A 20,023-nucleotide genomic window follows, 5' to 3' on the forward strand; every position below is an offset into this window, starting at 1 on the left:
AGGTTTGGAGCGCCTTAAATGACATTTTGTAAATATTGAAAAAGTAAGGGGCCTAGACAGCTGCCCTGGGTGTTCTTTAATGGAAGCCTCTCCAACATAATCCAGGTAGAGTCAGGAATTCCCCAGGGCAGCTGTCTAGGCCCCTTACTTTTTCAATATTTACTAATGACCTTGCACTGGCTCTGAGTAAAGCCAGTGTGTCTATGTATGCGGATGACTCAACACTATACAGTGAGGGAAAAAAGTATTTGATCCCCTGGTGATTTTGTAAACCTACCATTAAAATTATAGACTGATCATGTCTTTGTCAGTGGGCAAACGTACAAAATCAGCAGGGGATCAAATACTTTTTCCCCCTCACTGTACATGTCAGCTACTACAGCGACCGAAATGACTGCAACACTTAACAAACAGCTGCAGTCAGTTTCAGAGTGGGTGGCAAGAAATAAGTTAGTCCTAAATATTTCCAAAACTAAAAGCATTGTATTTGGGACAAATCATTCACTAAACCTCAACTAAATCTTGTAATGAATCATGTGGAAATTGAGCAAGTTGAGGAAACCAAACTGCTTGGAGTAACCCTGGATTGTAAACTTATGGTCAAAACATATTGATGCAATAGTAGCTAAAATAGGGAGAGGTCTGTCCATAATAAAGCGCTGCTCTGCCTTCTTAACAGCACTATCAACAAGGCAGGTCCTACAGGCCCCTGGTTTTGTCGCACCTGGACTACTGCCCAGTCATGTGGTCAGGTGCCACAAAGAGGGACTTAGACAATTACAACCAGAAGAGGTCGACCCTTAAATGTACATGTAGAACTAACATTAATAATGTGTTTATAATAAACATAAAATAGTGGCATTCAACATAATATTTATATTCAGACAACAATCTGTTGCATGAATCAAATCCTTTTAACAATCAGCACCTGTGTTTTCTCTGACATGGTGGAATAATACTGATGGGAATATTCATGATGTAGGCCCCGGTTTAGCTCAGTTGGTAGAGAATGGCGTTTTGCAACCCCAGGGTTGTGGGTTCGATTTCCACGGGGGGACCAGTATGAAAATGTATGCACTCACTAACTGTAAGTCGCTCTGGATAAGAGCGTCTGCTAAATGACTTAAATGTAATGTAAATGCAATATATAGCAAATAAAATGTAAGAGGTTTCAAAGTTAGAATATAGAATTCATCTATATACACTGCTCAAAACAATAAAGGGAACACTAAAATAACACATGAATGAATTAAATAATCTTATTAAATACTTTTTTCTTTACATAGTTGAATGTGCTGACAACAAAATCACACAAAAATTATCAATGGAAATCAAATTTATCAACCCATGGAGGTCTGGATTTGGAGTCACCCTCCAAAATTAAAGTGGAAAACCACACTACAGGCTGATCCAACTTTGATGTAATGTCCTTAAAACAAGTCAAAATGAGACTCAGTAGTGTGTGTGGCCTCCACGTGCCTGTATGACCTCCCTACAACGCCTGGGCATGCTCCTGATGAGGTGGCGGATGGTCTCCTGAGGGATCTCCTCCCAGACCTCATGAGGCTCAGTAGTGTGTGTGGCCTCCACGTGCCTGTATGACCTCCCTACAACGCCTGGGCATGCTCCTGATGAGGTGGCGGATGGTCTCCTGAGGGATCTCCTCCCAGACCTCATGAGGCTCAGTAGTGTGTGTGGCCTCCACGGGCCTGTATTACATTTACATGTTAGTCATTTAGCAGACGCTCTTATCCAGAGCGACTTACAGGTAGTGAGTGCATACATTATAATTTTATAAATATATATATATATATATTTTTTTTTCATACTGGCCCCCCGTGGGAATCAAACCCACAACCCTGGCGTTGCAAACGCCATGCTCTACCAACTGAGCTACATCCCTGCCGGCCATTCCCTTCCATACCCTGGACGACGCTGGGCCAATTGTGCACCGCCCCATTACATTTTAGTCATTTAGCAGACGCTCTTATCCAGAGCGACTTACATGAGCAATTAGGGTTAAGTGCCTTGCTTAAGGGCACATCGACAGATTTTTCACCTAATCGGCTCGGGGATTAGAACCAGCGACCTTTCGGTTACTGGCACAACGCTCTTACCCACTAAGCTACCAATGATCCCAAACACACCGCCCGGGCAACGAAGGAGTGGCTTCGTAAGAAGCATTTCAAGGTCCTGGAGTGGCCTAGCCAGTCTCCAGATCTCAACCCCATAGAAAATCTTTGGAGGGAGTTGAAAGTCCGTGTTGCCCAGCGACAGCCCCAAAACATCACTGCTCTAGAGGAGATCTGCATGGAGGAATGGGCCAAAATACCAGCAACAGTGTGTGAAAACCTTGTGAAGACTTACAGAAAACGTTTGACCTGTGTCATTGCCAACAAAGGGTATATAACAAAGTATTGAGAAACTTTTGTTATTGACCAAATACTTATTTTCCACCATAATTTGCAAATAAATTCATTAAAAATCCTACAATGTGATTTTCTGGATTTTTCCCCCTCATTTTGTCTGTCATAGTTGACGTGTACCTATGATGAAAATTATAGGCCTCTCATCTTTTTAAGTGGGAGAACTTGCACAATTGGTGGCTGACTAAATACTTGTTTCCCCCACTGTATAATACAATAAAACACATGTAATATATCTAATAATATGATTTAATGTATTAATTATATATTTATAATATAATAAACATGTAATATATCTAACAATATGTATTAATTATATATTTATAATATAATAAACATGTAATATATCTAACAATATGTATTAATTATATATTTATAATATAATAAACATGTAATATATCTAACAATATGTATTAATTATGTATTTATAATACAATAAACATGTAATATATCTAATAATATGATTTCATGTATTAATTATATATTTATAATATAATAAACATGTAATATATCTAACAATATGTATTAATTATATATTTATAATACAATAAACATGTAATATCTAATAATATGATTTCATGTATTAATTATATATTTATAATATACATGTAATATATCTAACAATATGTATTAATTATATATTTATAATATAATAAACATGTAATATAGCTAATAATATGTATTAATTATATATTTATAATACAATAAACATGTAATATATCTAATAATATGATTTCATGTATTAATTATACATTTATAATATAATAAACATGTAATATATATCTAACAATATGTATTAATTATATATTTATAATATAATAAACATGTAATATAGCTAATAATATGTATTAATTATATATTTATAATACAATAAACATGTAATATATCTAATAATATGATTTCATGTGGCGTGAACAAAAACACTAATTTATGATTTCATGTACATTTCAATTACATTTAGCAACAATATCCAAATCATATCCAAATGAATCAGAGGTTATATTTTTATCTAGTTGTATCCAATCATCAAAGCTCCTAATACTAAATACATATTTTTAAATATTTAATCTGATTTTAGACGTGATCATGTCTCCAGATGAAAACTATAACAAAAGTGGGCCTATTTTAATGATTTCATATAAACAATATGATTTAATGTGGCATAAACACAAATTCTCAGTCAAAAACATAAGTCAGAACACAGCCTCTCTATTCTCTCATGTGATTTCAGGTCCTCTGACCGGGAAAATGTCTTCCATTTTACATTTACGTCATTTAGCAGACGCTCTTATCCAGAGCGACTTACAAATTGGTGCATTCACCCTATAACCAGTGGGATAACCACTTTACAATGTTTTTTTTTTTTTTTTTTTTTTTTTAAGAGGGGGGGGGTAGAAGGATTACTTTATCCTATCCCAGGCATTCCTTAAAGAGGTGGGGTTTCAAATGTCTCCGGAAGGTGGTGAGTGACTCCGCTGTCCTGGCGTCGTGAGGGAGCTTGTTCCACCATTGGGGTGCCAGAGCAGCGAACAGTTTTGACTGGGCTGAGCGGGAACTATGCTTCCGCAGAGGAAGGGGAGCCAGCAGGCCAGAGGTGGATGAACGCAATTCCCTCGTTTGGGTGTAGGGACTGATCAGAGCCTGAAGGTACGGAGGTGCCGTTCCCCTCACAGCTCCATAGTCTTGTAACAGATGCGAGCTTCAACTGGAAGCCAGTGGAGTGTGCGGAGGAGCGGGGTGACGTGAGAGAACTTGGGAAGGTTGAACACCAGACGGGCTGCGGCATTCTGGATGAGTTGTAGGGGTTTAATGGCACAGGCAGGGAGCCCAGCCAACAGAGAGTTGCAGTAATCCAGACGGGAGATGACAAGTGCCTGGATTAGGACCTGTGCCGCTTCCTGTGTAAGGCAGGGTCGTACTCTCCGAATGTTGTAGAGCATGAACCTGCAGGATCGGGTCACCGCCTTGATGTTAGCGGAGAACGACAGGGTGTTGTCCAGGGTCACGCCAAGGCTCTTCGCACTCTGGGAGGAGGACACAACGGAGTTGTCAACCGTCATGGCGAGATCATGGAACGGGCAGTCCTTCCCTGGGAGGAAGAGCAGCTCCGTCTTGCCAAGGTTCAGCTTGAGGTGGTGATCCGTCATCTATACTGATATGTCTGCCAGACATGCAGAGATGCGATTCGCCACCTGGTTATCAGAAGGGGTGTACTCTCTTATGTCTTTTCAGGCTCCCTAACTGAGCAAAACTCTTTCCACAGTGGGAGCAGGGATAGGGCCTTTCTCCTGTGTGTGTCCTCTCATGTGATTTTAGGTTCTGTGATTGTAAAAAATCTCTTTCCACACTGGGAGCATTGGAAGGGCTTTTCTCCTGTGTGTATTCCTTCATGTCTTTTCAGGCACCCTGAATGTTTAAAACGCTTTCCACAGTGGGAACAGTGGAAAGGCTTTTTTCCTGTGTGTGTCTTCTTGTGCCTGTTCAGGCTCGCTAAATGGTTAAAACTATTTCCACATTGGGAACATTGGTAAGGCTTCTCTCCAGAGTGTATTCTCTCGTGTGCTTTCAGGTTCAATAATACAGTAAATCTCTTCCCACACTGAGCGCAGTGGTAAGTCTTCCCCCCTGCTGTGTGTATTAATTTATGCTTATTCAGGTTTCCTATCTGGGTGAAACGCTTATCACACTGGGAACATTGGTAAGGCTTTTCTCCCGTGTGTTCCATCTCATGACGTTTTTAGGTTCCCTAACCTAGAAAACCTTATCCCACACTGGGAGCAGTGGTGTCGTCTCACTGGTTTGGACATCTCTGGCTCTCCTGAAGGACTCTTTCCGCTGTCAGAGTGAGAGACTGGTCTCTCTCCTGCCAAAGACAAACATGGTATTTAGTTCAACAGAGAGACCTGAATGATGCCCAACACATGATAAAACGGTCTTCCTATGAGGTTTAATCTGGACCAGATCGCTCAGTAAAAGAGCAGAGTGGCTGTAGTGATTTATAGGCCAATAAAAAACTTAAACGTGACCGTTGTTATGCATTTATTAGCCCCTAACGAATAAATAGCCTAGTCGGTATAGGTCTACTCAGGGCACGGAAAACGGTCCAACTGTGCCTTTGGTGGCTCATCGACGTGTCATTTCTGTTCATGCGCAACGCGACTGACATAGCTAGTTTATTAGCTATCCATGACCAGTAGTAACTCCTCCAGTATGTGTTGACGTTCATCTAACAGGATTTGTTTTTGGGACAGTAGCCGTAGCGATCGGTAAGAAATGGGACTTCTGTAGCCAAATACCTTATTGATCCATTTCTGTTTTTTAAAATGGCCGCCTGGTATGATGGTGCATTTGATCAGCTATACAGTTTAAAGCCGTTCGTTTGATGGCCTGGTATGATGGTGCATTTGATCAGCTATACAGTTTAAAGCCGTTCGTTTGATGGCCTGGTATGATGGTGCATTAGATCAGCTATACAGTTTAAAGCCGTTCGTTTGATGGCCTGGTATGATGGTGCATTTGATCAGCTATACGGTTTAAAGCCGTTCGTTTGATGGCCTGGTATGATGGTGCATTTGATCAGCTATACGGTTTAAAGCCGTTCGTTTGATGGCCTGGTATGATGGTGCATTTGATCAGCTATACGGTTTAAAGCCGTTCGTTTGATGGCCTGGTATGATGGTGCATTTGATCAGCTATACGGTTTAAAGCCGTTCGTTTGATGGCCTGGTATGATGGTGCATTTGATCAGCTATACAGTTTAAAGCCGTTCGTTTGACCTTTACATACGTCATTGTTATTTGCTGCTAGACTTAAAAAGGGACAATCTGCTGTTCAAACAACAACAAAGTGGTCACCCTGCCACTGTTTTGCTATATACTGTAGGTTGGGGTTTGACCAATGTAACCACTCTCACATGAATAGACAGAGCTCTGGATGCAAGTGCAACAGGAGTCAGTGAACAGCGATGAATATTCACCAAATCACCCCTCTCACATGAATAGACAGAGCTCTGGATGCAAGTGCAACAGGAGTTAGTAAACAATGGTGAATATTCACCGAATCACCCCTTTTCCTTAATTATTTAACCTTTATTTGATTTAAACAGGGAGTCATTTTGAGATCCTTTTCCAATGCGTCCTGTAATAAAAAACACATAATAAATACCAAATGTAATCGATAAATGCTAATACAATCAAAACATAACAACGTACAATATTACAAGCAATTGAAGAACAAACCCATTCCTCAACATTGAGGTCCTCCATTAACAGCTTGAACTGCTCTGGAGGCACCAGAGAACATTTCCCTCATTTACATTGACGTCATTTAGCAGACGCTCTTATCCAGAGCCACTTACAAATTGGTGCATTCACCTAATGATAGCCAGTGGGACAACCACTTTACAATTATTATTTGTTTTTGTCATTTAAAAAAAAAGTTTTAGTATTTTAGTATTTTTATTTTTCATCTTATTTTAGTTGTTAATTTTTTAGAGTATATGTTTAATTTTCATTTGTTTTATATATATATATATATATATATATATATATATATATATATATATAGTTGTTTTATTTTTATTGTTTATTTTTTTGCGTTTAAAAATATATATATTATTATTATAAAAATAAAGTGGGGGTGGGGTGGGGTAGAAGGATTATTTTTATACTATCCCAGGTATTCCTTAAAGAGGTAGGGTGTCAAGTGTCTCCGGAAGGTGGTCAGTGACTCCGCTGTCCTGGCGTCGTGAGGGAGCCTGGTTCCACCATTGGGGCGCCAGAGCAGCGAACAGTTTTGACTGGGCTGAGCGGGAACTGTGCTTCCGCAGAGAACCAAGGTGCAGAGAGCTCTGCAGAACATTCCACACACAGAGCTTAACGCGGGGAATTAGAAAAAGGGGGACATTCCTAGTTAACACTTGAACCGCTGGGCCTCGATGGACCCCACTTCATTCTGACTGCAACATTCTAACAGTGTAATTAATATATTTCATATATGCTATTGCATTTTGAATGCCTTGGGTAACGATTTGTATTTTTATTTCAAATAAGACAATAGCATTTTCATTAGATTATGTTACTGTAGGCCAGGGTTTCCCCAAACTCGGTCCTGGGGCGCCCCCTGGGTGCACGGTTTGGTTATTGCCCTAGCACTGTACAGCTGATTAAAATAACCAACTCATCATAAAGTTTTGATTATTGCAATCAGCTGTGTAGTGCGAAAGCAAAAACTAAAAAAAACGTGCACCCAGGACAACCTGTGACAACCTTGAGAGTGTTGGTGAACGGATGATCTCCGCATGTGTATTTCCCACCGTAAAGCATGGAGGTGGTGGTGTTATGGTGTGGGGGTGCTTTGCTGGTGACACTGTGTGATTTATTTAAAAAATTCAAGGCACACTTGACCAGCATGGCTACCACAGCATTCTGTAGCGGTACGCCATCCCATCTGGTTTGATCTTAGTGGGACTATCATTTGTTTTTCAACAGGACAAAGACCCAACACATCTCTAGGTAAGGGCAGATGACCTGGCCTCCACAATCCCCCGACCTGAACCCAATTGAGATGGTCAAGCTCAATTTTAGTCTCATCTGACCAGAGTACCTTCTTCCATATGTATGGGGAGTCTCACACATTCCTTTTGGTGAACACCAAACGTGTTTGCTTATTTGTTTCTTCAAGAAATGGCTTTTTTTCTGGCCACTCTTCCGTAAAGCCCAGCTCTTTGGAGTGTATGGCCTAAAGTGGTCCTATGGACAGATTCTCCAATCTCTGCTGTGGAGCTTTGCAGCTCCATCAGAGTTATCTTTGGTCTCTTTGTCGATTAATTAATATCACAGTGCCATCCGTTTTGTCTCCAAAGCCCCATACACTACCCACCACTGTGACCTGTACGCTCTTGTTGGCTGGTCCTCACTACATGTTCGTCGTCAAACCCACTGGCTCCAGGCCATCTATAAATCACTGCTAGGCAAATCCCCGCCTTATCTTAGCTCATTGGTCACCATAGCAACACCCACTCGTAGTCTGCGCTCCAGCAGGTATATCTCACTGGTCACCCCCAAAGCCAACACCTCCTTTGGCCGCTATTCCTTCCAGTTCTCTGCTGCCAATGACTGGAACGAATTGCAAAAATCTCTGAAGCTGGAGACTTATCTCCCTCACTAACTTTAAGCATCAGTTGTCAGAGCACCTTACCGATCACTGCACCTGTACACAGCCCATCTGAAATTAGCCCACCCAAATACCTCATCCCTATATTGTTATTTATTTTGCTCATTTGCACCCCAGTATCTCTATTTGCACATAATCTCTTGCACATCTATCATTCCAGTGTTAATACTAAATTGTAATTATTTTGCACTATAGCCTATTTATTGCCTTACCTCCATATATTGCTACATTTGCACACACTGTATATATATTTTCTGTTGTATTTTTTGACTATGTTTTTTTACCCCATATGTAACTCTGTGTTGTTGTTTTTAATCGCACTGCTTTGCTTTATCTTGGCCAGGTCGCAGTTGTAAATGAGAACTTGTTCTCAACTGGCTTACCTGGTTAAATAAAGGTTAAATAAAATAAAATAAAAAATAGATGGTTTGGGATGAGTCGGACGGTAGAGTGAAGGAAAAGCAGCCAACAAGTGCTAAGCATATGTGGGAACTCCTTCAAGACTGTTGGAAAAGCATTTCAGGTGAAGCTGGTTGAGAAAATGCCAAGATTGTGCAAAGCTGTCATCAAGGCAAAGGGTGGCTATTTTGAAGAATCTCAAATATAAAATATTTTTTGATTTGTTTAACACTTTTTTGGTTACTACATGATTCCATGTGTTATTTCATAGTTTTGATGTCTTCGCTATTATTCTACAATGTATAAAATAGTAAAAATAAAGAAAAAATGTAAAAACCCTTGAATGAGTCGGTGTGTCCAAACCTTTCACTGTACATATACAAATACATTGCATCAACATGTTTAGACCATGACAGGTTACAATCCAGTGTTACACTAAGCAGCTTAGTCTCCTCAACTTGCTTAATTTCCACATGATTAATTACAATATTTAGTTGAGGTTTAGTGAACGGTTTGTCCCAAATACAATGCTTTTAGTTTTTGAAATATTTAATACTAGTTTATTTCTTGCCACCCATTCTAAAACTGACTGCAGCTCTTTGTTAAGTGTTGCAGTGATTTCACTTGCTGTAGTAGCTGACGTGTATAATGTTGAGTCATCAGCATACATAGACATACAGGCTTTACTCTGTGCCAGTGGCAGGTCATTAGTAAAGATTGAAAAGTAAGGGGCCCAGACAACTACCCTGGGGAATGCCTGACTGAAGTCTAACAAAACAGCTTCTTCTTATACATTTCTTTGCCCAACATTTCATTTAAGGTGCTCCTAAGCTTTTTACTATTATCCTTTATATAATTTATCTCTGTTTCATAGTACAGTTTCTTATTTTTGTTTAGTTTTTTCACCTTATTTCTCAATTTATAGTTTGTTTGACGATCAGCTGTGTAGCCAGACTTATTTGTCATTCCTTTTGCCTCATCCCGCTCAACCATACCATTTTTATATTCATCATCAATCCACCGGGATTTAACATTTTTTTGTCATTTTCTTAATGGGTGCATGCTTATTAGTAACTGGAATAAGACATTTCATAAATGTGCAGCGTCTGGTTGCTCCTCATTACACACCACAGACCTGCAAATATTCTTTACATCATCAACATATGAATCACTACAAAACTTATTGTATGACCTCTTATACACTATATTAGGCCCAGCCTTTGGAACTTTGGTTTTCCTAGATATGGCTACTATATTGTGATCACTACATCCGATGGATTTGGATACTGCTTTAAAGCAAATTTTGCAGCATTAGTAAAGATGCGATCAATACATGTTGATGATTTCATTCCTGTGCTGTTTGTAACTACCCTGGTAGGTTGACTGATAACCTGAACCAGGTTGCAGGCACTGGTTACAGTTTGAGGCTTTTTCTTCAGTTGGACAGCTTGATGAAAGCCAGTCAATATTTAGGTCACCCAGAGAATATACCTCTCTGTTGATATCACAAACATTACCAAGCAAGGCTTGCAATTAACTTTTTTATCCACTTGTCCTTAATGATATTGTACTTGTCCGAAAGCTCAAGGTACTTGTCCCAAAACAGGTCTGTAACACCATAGGGCCAAAAAGGAGACTGAAAATGCAACGAACCACTTCATTAAATAACCTTCATTATTATCACTGGAATTGACAAGGCACTTAACCCCCCACAAAGTAAAATACTGCACTGATAAAAACACATGTGGTCCGTCAACCCTCCATCTGGAGAGCTACTGGGTGTGCAGGCTTTTTATCCATCCCTGCTCAAAACACACCAGTCCGCTTATCAAGGTCCTGTTGAGCAGCTGAATTTTTTTTACAATGTGGTGTGTTAGAGCAGAGCTGGAGCAAAAGCCTGCACACACAGTAACTCTTGTGGAATCTCCTGGAGGATGGTTGACCACCCTGCAACATTACAATTACAACCAAATACTTTTTATGTCTTTATAAAATAATTCCCTAATTCAATGAACCAGGGATCCAATGGCTAAGGTGGGCGAGGTAGCTAACTAAGATGTTGATCTATTTGTAGGTTAATATATACAGTGTTCAGGGGAGATCTTGACAGCATAGGAGTTAGGCTACTTGTCAATTAGACTATACTAATAATATTTATTTTACTTTGTCAGTATTACATTGCCTAGTATTGAATAGAGGAGAATCCTAGCCAATTTTGAGGCTTGAGAGACGGTTTAACATCCGGAGTACGGGAGCATTGGTTTCTCCAACTGCAACACCTGTATCCAACTGCCTGTCGGCCATTTTGCGGTTATATACGAGCATATTTTAGGACATCAGACATGACAATAATGCTAATAGCTACATAGTTAACTAGCGTTTTAGCCAATTCAAAACCTATTGTGTAGTGTTGATGGTTAAAACCTATTGTGTAGTGTTGATGGTTAAAACCTATTGTGTAGTGTTGATGGTTAAAACCTATTGTGTAGTGTTGATGGTTAAAACCTATTGTGTAGTGTTGATGGTTAAAACCTATTGTGTAGTGTTGATGGTTAAAACCTATTGTGTAGTGTTGATGGTTAAAACCTATTGTGTAGTGTTGATGGTTATCTAGTTAGTCTGTTGTGTATCATTACTTTACCTGCTGTGGAATGTCACTCTCTCTCCCCTCTGGCAACAGCCCTCTGGCAACAGCCCTCTGGCAACAGCCCTCTGGCAACAGCCCACTGGCAACAGCCCTCTGGCAACAGCCCTCTGGCAACAGCCCTCTGGCAACAGCCCTCTGACAACAGCCCTCTGGCAACAGCCCTCTGGCAACAGCCCTCTGGCAACAGCCCTCTGGCAACAGCCCCCTGGCAACAGCCCTCTGGCAACAGCCCCCTGGCAACAGCCCTCTGGCAACAGCCCTCTGGCAACAGCCCCCTGGCAACAGCCCTCTGGCACACACAAACAGGTGATGGACACCAGCTTTTCAAGGATGGTCAATGCTGACCAAAAATGAGCTTGAACTGGGCAAATAACTCACTAACTAGCAATGAATCTCAACAAATGTGAACACGCTGCTAGCCTGCTTTGATCTAAAAAAAACGCATCTCGTGACTGAAGACCGCTTCTGCCTGTCAATTGCAGGCCTACAATAATTACGCTCCAATGTGCTGTGAGATCTGTCAATGCAGGTCTACAATAATTACGCCTCAATCACAGCTACAGCATCATTGCGCAAAATGCTACGCAGCATCATTTGGATATGTATGCAACAAAAGTTCAACATTCACCTTCTGCTACTATTTCTGTCAAGCCGTCTATACATACAGATTGACACATACCTTCGATAAATCCAACATATGCACCACACAGAACGCACTGCAACTGCCTCTGCAACACGATGCTGCAAGGCTCAGACTGGAAACAGAGCATGAGGTCAAAGCTGCACCATCATCAAAGGTCTAAGGAAGTCTTAGAGATGAAGCACAACTTTTTATTAAAGGAAAGTTCCATATAGTGCTATTCCTAGTGTTTGGTATACTCAGTGTAGTGCTGTAGTGTTTGGTATACTCAGTGTAGTGCTGTAGTGTTTGGTATACTCAGTGTAGTGCTGTAGTGTTTGGTATACTCAGTGTAGTGCTGTAGTGTTTGGTATACCCAGTGTAGTGCTGTAGTGTTTGGTATACTCAGTGTAGTGCTGTAGTGTTTGGTATACTCAGTGTAGTGCTGTAGTGTTTGGTATACTCAGTGTAGTGCTGTAGTGTTTGGTATACTCAGTGTAGTGCTGTAGTGTTTGGTATACTCAGTGTAGTGCTGTAGTGTTTGGTATACCCAGTGTAGTGCTGTAGTGTTTGGTATACTCAGTGTAGTGCTGTAGTGTTTGGTATACCCAGTGTAGTGCTGTAGTGTTTGGTATACTCAGTGTAGTGTTTGGTATACCCAGTGTAGTGCTGTAGTGTTTGGTATACTCAGTGTAGTGCTGTAGTGTTTGGTATACTCAGTGTAGTGCTGTAGTGTTTGGTATACTCAGTGTAGTGTTTGGTATACTCAGTGTAGTGCTGTAGTGTTTGGTATACTCAGTGTAGTGCTGTAGTGTTTGGTATACTCAGTGTAGTGTTTGGTATACCCAGTGTAGTGCTGTAGTGTTTGGTATACTCAGTGTAGTGATGTAGTGTTTGGTATACTCAGCGTATAGTTTGGTATACTCAATGTAGTGCTGTAATGTTTGGTATACTCAGTGTAGTGCTGTAGTGTTTGGTATACTCTGTGTAGTGCTGTAGTGTTTGATATACCCAGTGTAGTACTGTAGTGTTTGGTATACTCAGTGTAGTGCTGTAGTGTTTGGTATACCCAGTGTAGTGCTGTAGTGTTTGGTATACTCAGTGTAGTGATGTAGTGTTTGGTATACTCAGCGTAGAGTTTGGTATACTCAGTGTAGTGCTGTAGTGTTTGGTATACTCAGTGTAGTGTTTGGTATACCCAGTGTAGTGCTGTAGTGTTTGGTATACTCAGTGTAGTGCTGTAGTGTTTGGTATACTCAGTGTAGTGCTGTAGTGTTTGGTATACCCAGTGTAGTGCTGTAGTGTTTGGTATACCCAGTGTAGTGCTGTAGTGTTTGGTATACTCAGTGTAGTGCTGTAGTGTTTGGTATACTCAGTGTAATGTTTGGTATACTCAGTGTAATGTTTGGTATACCCAGTGTAGTGCTGTAGTGTTTGGTATACCCAGTGTAGTGCTGTAGTGTTTGGTATACCCAGTGTAGTGCTGTAGTGTTTGGTATACTCAGTGTAGTGCTGTAGTGTTTGGTATACTCAGTGTAGTGCTGTAGTGTTTGGTATACCCAGTGTAGTGCTGTAGTGTTTGGTATACTCAGTGTAGTGCTGTAGTGTTTGGTATACCCAGTGTAGTGCTGTAGTGTTTGGTATACCCAGTGTATTGCTGTCGTGTTTGGTATACTCAGTGTAGTACTGTAGTGTTTGGTATACTCAGTGTAGTGTTTGGTATACTCAGTGTAGTGCTGTAGTGTTTGGTATACTCAGTGTAGTGTTTGGTATACTCAGTGTAGTACTGTAGTGTTTGGTATACTCAGTGTAGTGCTGTAGTGTTTGGTATACCCAGTGTAGTGTTTGGTATACTCAGTGTAGTGTTGTAATGTTTGGTATACTCAGTGTAGTGCTGTAGTGTTTGGTATACCCAGTGTAGTGCTGTAGTGTTTGGTATACTCAGTGTAGTGTTTGGTATACTTAGTATAGTGCTGTAATGTTTGGTATACTCAGTGTAGTGTTTGGTATACTCAGTGTAGTGTTGTAATGTTTGGTATACTCAGTGTAGTGCTGTAGTGTTTGGTATACCCAGTGTAGTGCTGTAGTGTTTGGTATACTCAGTGTAGTGTTTGGTATACTCAGTGTAGTGCTGTAATGTTTGGTATACTCAGTGTAGTGCTGTAGTGTTTGGTATACCCAGTGTAGTGATGTAGTGTTTGGTATACTCAGCGTATAGTTTGGTATACTCAATGTAGTGCTGTAATGTTTGGTATACTCAGTGTAGTGCTGTAGTGTTTGGTATACTCTGTGTAGTGCTGTAGTGTTTGGTATACTCAGTGTAGTGCTGTAGTGTTTGGTATACCCAGTGTAGTGCTGTAGTGTTTGGTATACTCAGTGTAGTGATGTAGTGTTTGGTATACTCAGCGTAGAGTTTGGTATACTCAGTGTAGTGCTGTAGTGTTTGGTATACTCAGTGTAGTGTTTGGTATACCCAGTGTAGTGCTGTAGTGTTTGGTATACCCAGTGTAGTGCTGTAGTGTTTGGTATACTCAGTGTAGTGCTGTAGTGTTTGGTATACTCAGTGTAGTGCTGTAGTGTTTGGTATACCCAGTGTAGTGCTGTAGTGTTTGGTATACCCAGTGTAGTGCTGTAGTGTTTGGTATACTCAGTGTAGTGCTGTAGTGTTTGGTATACTCAGTGTAATGTTTGGTATACTCAGTGTAATGTTTGGTATACCCAGTGTAGTGCTGTAGTGTTTGGTATACCCAGTGTAGTGCTGTAGTGTTTGGTATACCCAGTGTAGTGCTGTAGTGTTTGGTATACTCAGTGTAGTGCTGTAGTGTTTGGTATACCCAGTGTAGTGCTGTAGTGTTTGGTATACTCAGTGTAGTGCTGTAGTGTTTGGTATACCCAGTGTAGTGCTGTAGTGTTTGGTATACCCAGTGTATTGCTGTCGTGTTTGGTATACTCAGTGTAGTGCTGTAGTGTTTGGTATACTCAGTGTAGTGTTTGGTATACCCAGTGTAGTGCTGTAGTGTTTGGTATACCCAGTGTAGTGCTGTAGTGTTTGGTATACTCAGTGTAGTGCTGTAGTGTTTGGTATACTCAGTGTAGTGCTGTAGTGTTTGGTATACCCAGTGTAGTGCTGTAGTGTTTGGTATACCCAGTGTAGTGCTGTAGTGTTTGGTATACTCAGTGTAGTGCTGTAGTGTTTGGTATACTCAGTGTAATGTTTGGTATACTCAGTGTAATGTTTGGTATACCCAGTGTAGTGCTGTAGTGTTTGGTATACCCAGTGTAGTGCTGTAGTGTTTGGTATACCCAGTGTAGTGCTGTAGTGTTTGGTATACTCAGTGTAGTGCTGTAGTGTTTGGTATACCCAGTGTAGTGCTGTAGTGTTTGGTATACTCAGTGTAGTGCTGTAGTGTTTGGTATACCCAGTGTAGTGCTGTAGTGTTTGGTATACCCAGTGTATTGCTGTCGTGTTTGGTATACTCAGTGTAGTACTGTAGTGTTTGGTATACTCAGTGTAGTGTTTGGTATACTCAGTGTAGTGCTGTAGTGTTTGGTATACTCAGTGTAGTGTTTGGTATACTCAGTGTAGTACTGTAGTGTTTGGTATACTCAGTGTAGTGCTGTAGTGTTTGGTATACCCAGTGTAGTGTTTGGTATACTCAGTGTAGTGTTGTAATGTTTGGTATACTCAGTGTAGTGCTGTAGTGTTTGGTATACCCAGTGTAGTGCTGTAGTGTTTGGTATACTCAGTGTAGTGTTTGGTATACTTAGTATAGTGCTGTAATGTTTGGTATACTCAGTGTAGTGTTTGGTATACTCAGTGTAGTGTTGTAATGTTTGGTATACTCAGTGTAGTGCTGTAGTGTTTGGTATACCCAGTGTAGTGCTGTAGTGTTTGGTATACTCAGTGTAGTGTTTGGTATACTCAGTGTAGTGCTGTAATGTTTGGTATACTCAGTGTAGTGCTGTAGTGTTTGGTATACCCAGTGTAGTGCTGTAGTGTTTGGTATACCCAGTGTAGTGCTGTAGTGTTTGGTATACCCAGTGTAGTGCTGTAGTGTTTGGTATACTCAGTGTAGTGCTGTAGTGTTTGGTATACTCAGTGTAGTGCTGTAGTGTTTGGTATACCCAGTGTAGTGCTGTAGTGTTTGGTATACCCAGTGTATTGCTGTCGTGTTTGGTATACTCAGTGTAGTACTGTAGTGTTTGGTATACTCAGTGTAGTGTTTGGTATACTCAGTGTAGTGCTGTAGTGTTTGGTATACTCAGTGTAGTGTTTGGTATACTCAGTGTAGTACTGTAGTGTTTGGTATACTCAGTGTAGTGCTGTAGTGTTTGGTATACCCAGTGTAGTGTTTGGTATACTCAGTGTAGTGTTGTAATGTTTGGTATACTCAGTGTAGTGCTGTAGTGTTTGGTATACCCAGTGTAGTGCTGTAGTGTTTGGTATACTCAGTGTAGTGTTTGGTATACTTAGTATAGTGCTGTAATGTTTGGTATACTCAGTGTAGTGTTTGGTATACTCAGTGTAGTGTTGTAATGTTTGGTATACTCAGTGTAGTGCTGTAGTGTTTGGTATACCCAGTGTAGTGCTGTAGTGTTTGGTATACTCAGTGTAGTGTTTGGTATACTCAGTGTAGTGCTGTAATGTTTGGTATACTCAGTGTAGTGCTGTAGTGTTTGGTATACCCAGTGTAGTGATGTAGTGTTTGGTATACTCAGCGTATAGTTTGGTATACTCAATGTAGTGCTGTAATGTTTGGTATACTCAGTGTAGTGCTGTAGTGTTTGGTATACTCTGTGTAGTGCTGTAGTGTTTGGTATACTCAGTGTAGTGCTGTAGTGTTTGGTATACCCAGTGTAGTGCTGTAGTGTTTGGTATACTCAGTGTAGTGATGTAGTGTTTGGTATACTCAGCGTAGAGTTTGGTATACTCAGTGTAGTGCTGTAGTGTTTGGTATACTCAGTGTAGTGTTTGGTATACCCAGTGTAGTGCTGTAGTGTTTGGTATACCCAGTGTAGTGCTGTAGTGTTTGGTATACTCAGTGTAGTGCTGTAGTGTTTGGTATACTCAGTGTAGTGCTGTAGTGTTTGGTATACCCAGTGTAGTGCTGTAGTGTTTGGTATACCCAGTGTAGTGCTGTAGTGTTTGGTATACTCAGTGTAGTGCTGTAGTGTTTGGTATACTCAGTGTAATGTTTGGTATACTCAGTGTAATGTTTGGTATACCCAGTGTAGTGCTGTAGTGTTTGGTATACCCAGTGTAGTGCTGTAGTGTTTGGTATACCCAGTGTAGTGCTGTAGTGTTTGGTATACCCAGTGTAGTGCTGTAGTGTTTGGTATACCCAGTGTATTGCTGTCGTGTTTGGTATACTCAGTGTAGTGCTGTAGTGTTTGGTATACTCAGTGTAGTGTTTGGTATACCCAGTGTAGTGCTGTAGTGTTTGGTATACCCAGTGTAGTGCTGTAGTGTTTGGTATACTCAGTGTAGTGCTGTAGTGTTTGGTATACTCAGTGTAGTGCTGTAGTGTTTGGTATACCCAGTGTAGTGCTGTAGTGTTTGGTATACCCAGTGTAGTGCTGTAGTGTTTGGTATACTCAGTGTAGTGCTGTAGTGTTTGGTATACTCAGTGTAATGTTTGGTATACTCAGTGTAATGTTTGGTATACCCAGTGTAGTGCTGTAGTGTTTGGTATACCCAGTGTAGTGCTGTAGTGTTTGGTATACCCAGTGTAGTGCTGTAGTGTTTGGTATACTCAGTGTAGTGCTGTAGTGTTTGGTATACCCAGTGTAGTGCTGTAGTGTTTGGTATACTCAGTGTAGTGCTGTAGTGTTTGGTATACCCAGTGTAGTGCTGTAGTGTTTGGTATACCCAGTGTATTGCTGTCGTGTTTGGTATACTCAGTGTAGTACTGTAGTGTTTGGTATACTCAGTGTAGTGTTTGGTATACTCAGTGTAGTGCTGTAGTGTTTGGTATACTCAGTGTAGTGTTTGGTATACTCAGTGTAGTACTGTAGTGTTTGGTATACTCAGTGTAGTGCTGTAGTGTTTGGTATACCCAGTGTAGTGTTTGGTATACTCAGTGTAGTGTTGTAATGTTTGGTATACTCAGTGTAGTGCTGTAGTGTTTGGTATACCCAGTGTAGTGCTGTAGTGTTTGGTATACTCAGTGTAGTGTTTGGTATACTTAGTATAGTGCTGTAATGTTTGGTATACTCAGTGTAGTGTTTGGTATACTCAGTGTAGTGTTGTAATGTTTGGTATACTCAGTGTAGTGCTGTAGTGTTTGGTATACCCAGTGTAGTGCTGTAGTGTTTGGTATACTCAGTGTAGTGTTTGGTATACTCAGTGTAGTGCTGTAATGTTTGGTATACCCAGTGTAGTGCTGTAGTATTTGGTATACCCAGTGTAGTGCTTTAGTGTTTGGTATACTCAGTGTAGTGCTGTAGTGTTTGGTATACTCAGTGTAGTGCTGTAGTGTTTGGTATACTCAGTGTAGTGCTGTAGTGTTTGGTATACCCAGTGTAGTGCTGTAGTGTTTGGTATACCCAGTGTAGTGCTGTCGTGTTTGGTATACTCAGTGTAGTGCTGTAGTGTTTGGTATACTCAGTGTAGTGTTTGGTATACCCAGTGTAGTGCTGTAGTGTTTGGTATACCCAGTGTAGTGCTGTAGTGTTTGGTATACTCAGTGTAGTGCTGTAGTGTTTGGTATACTCAGTGTAGTGCTGTAGTGTTTGGTATACCCAGTGTAGTGCTGTAGTGTTTGGTATACCCAGTGTAGTGCTGTAGTGTTTGGTATACTCAGTGTAGTGCTGTAGTGTTTGGTATACTCAGTGTAATGTTTGGTATACTCAGTGTAATGTTTGGTATACCCAGTGTAGTGCTGTAGTGTTTGGTATACCCAGTGTAGTGCTGTAGTGTTTGGTATACCCAGTGTAGTGCTGTAGTGTTTGGTATACTCAGTGTAGTGCTGTAGTGTTTGGTATACCCAGTGTAGTGCTGTAGTGTTTGGTATACTCAGTGTAGTGCTGTAGTGTTTGGTATACCCAGTGTAGTGCTGTAGTGTTTGGTATACCCAGTGTATTGCTGTCGTGTTTGGTATACTCAGTGTAGTACTGTAGTGTTTGGTATACTCAGTGTAGTGTTTGGTATACTCAGTGTAGTGCTGTAGTGTTTGGTATACTCAGTGTAGTGTTTGGTATACTCAGTGTAGTACTGTAGTGTTTGGTATACTCAGTGTAGTGCTGTAGTGTTTGGTATACCCAGTGTAGTGTTTGGTATACTCAGTGTAGTGTTGTAATGTTTGGTATACTCAGTGTAGTGCTGTAGTGTTTGGTATACCCAGTGTAGTGCTGTAGTGTTTGGTATACTCAGTGTAGTGTTTGGTATACTTAGTATAGTGCTGTAATGTTTGGTATACTCAGTGTAGTGTTTGGTATACTCAGTGTAGTGTTGTAATGTTTGGTATACTCAGTGTAGTGCTGTAGTGTTTGGTATACCCAGTGTAGTGCTGTAGTGTTTGGTATACTCAGTGTAGTGTTTGGTATACTCAGTGTAGTGCTGTAATGTTTGGTATACTCAGTGTAGTGCTGTAGTGTTTGGTATACCCACTGTAGTGATGTAGTGTTTGGTATACTCAGCGTATAGTTTGGTATACTCAATGTAGTGCTGTAATGTTTGGTATACTCAGTGTAGTGCTGTAGTGTTTGGTATACTCTGTGTAGTGCTGTAGTGTTTGGTATACTCAGTGTAGTGATGTA

This window comes from Coregonus clupeaformis, unplaced genomic scaffold (assembly GCF_020615455.1).
Source record: "Coregonus clupeaformis isolate EN_2021a unplaced genomic scaffold, ASM2061545v1 scaf1434, whole genome shotgun sequence".
Taxonomy (NCBI): Eukaryota; Metazoa; Chordata; class Actinopteri; order Salmoniformes; family Salmonidae; genus Coregonus; species Coregonus clupeaformis.